Below are 1,395 nucleotides of genomic sequence, written 5' to 3' on the forward strand. Positions count from 1 at the left end.
CCCCTCCTGCCTCTCCTTCACCTCCTCGGTGCGCAAATACACGAACAAAAGCAGTGGAAACCAAGACTTGTACAATAATATTATCATAGACCGTGCACACTTTTTTTTGTTATCGTAAGAGTTTTACGGCACTTGCAACAAAATAAGGTCATATAAGTGCAGACAAAATATATGTGTTACAAAAGAGTAACATACACACACAAAAGGAGCCACGCGCATTCGACCCAGGCGAGATTGGTTTTTTGCCTTTCATTTGAGCACTCATGGTGTGCACGCTTGGCATCGAAGTTTTTAGTCTTGGGAGAAGGGCAAAGAGCGGCAACCATGACAGAAGACGATCAATGATATCAAATACAAGTAGCCTATACATAGACTCAAGCCTATGAGGAAACTCTCAAGTAAAGCGAGGGAGGGTGGGGCAAAACACACACACACACACACACACACACACACACACACACACACACACACACACACACAGACACACAGACACACACACAATCCATGAGACAATACTCGGGGAGTGGGTACACAGAGGTCAACGTTACTGCAATAAATGGGCAAGTGCGGGTGGGGTGTGGAGACGAGGAATTTTTTCTTTTTCTATTCTTTCTGAAAATGTGGTCTTGGCGGAGCGGGGTGTTGTTGGTTTGTGGACTACCTTAGACCAGTCGCGAACGACGGCGTCCGCATTCCCCAGAAAGAGATTAAGACATGAGCAACGTTGAAAAAAAGTTGGCGGAGCAGAGAATACCAAAGCGTCTGAATCTACCTTCAGAAAGAAGAAAAAAAAAAGGACAGGCTGAGGAGAGGAGAGGATGAAAAAGAATGATCGCATCGCTGAAAAAAAGAAGACAAAGATACAAATGAAGGGACCCAAAACCCCAGATCTCACCCCCGAGCCGGACTTTGTCATAATGGTTCCCACGGCACAACGGTTCACAGTGTCTTTGAAGCTGCTCACTGGGGTGAAAGAACGCAATTTTGTTCCCGACAGCCACACGCGCGCAATAGCCCAACACATCGATGGCACAAAATGGAGACCCAATACAGCACAGACACATTCATTATGTCAGTGCGGAAACCTGTCTTCTTTTTTTTTTGGTAACAGTTTTACGACACTTGCACTTTTGTTTCATCTTCGTTGTATTTCCTATTTGTACAAAATGTTTGAGAATAGTACTTCAACTCCTAATTAGTTTTAGTAAGTTTTACGGCACTAGCAACACAATAAGGTCAAATAAGTGCCGAGGAATAGATGTGTTACAAGAGAGTAACAAACACAAAAAAGAAGGAGGGGAAAAAGAGACGATATATTTTTTTTTATAGAAAAGAAGGAGCAAACCACACCAGAGCACCTGCCAACCATCCACCAACTCCTTATGCAACCTTGCC

At 43.9% G+C, this 1,395-nt stretch overlaps 1 protein-coding gene across 1 annotated transcript in view; it reads right to left on the reverse strand.

Moving 5' to 3' along the window:
- The window catches only part of LOC101862807 (RING finger and SPRY domain-containing protein 1), an 85,040-nt gene that overhangs the window by 11,492 nt on the left and 72,153 nt on the right, over positions 1 to 1,395 (reverse strand). The window lies entirely within an intron of this gene.

This window comes from Aplysia californica, unplaced genomic scaffold (assembly GCF_000002075.1).
Source record: "Aplysia californica isolate F4 #8 unplaced genomic scaffold, AplCal3.0 scaffold00276, whole genome shotgun sequence".
In the NCBI taxonomy this organism is placed as follows: Eukaryota; Metazoa; Mollusca; class Gastropoda; order Aplysiida; family Aplysiidae; genus Aplysia; species Aplysia californica.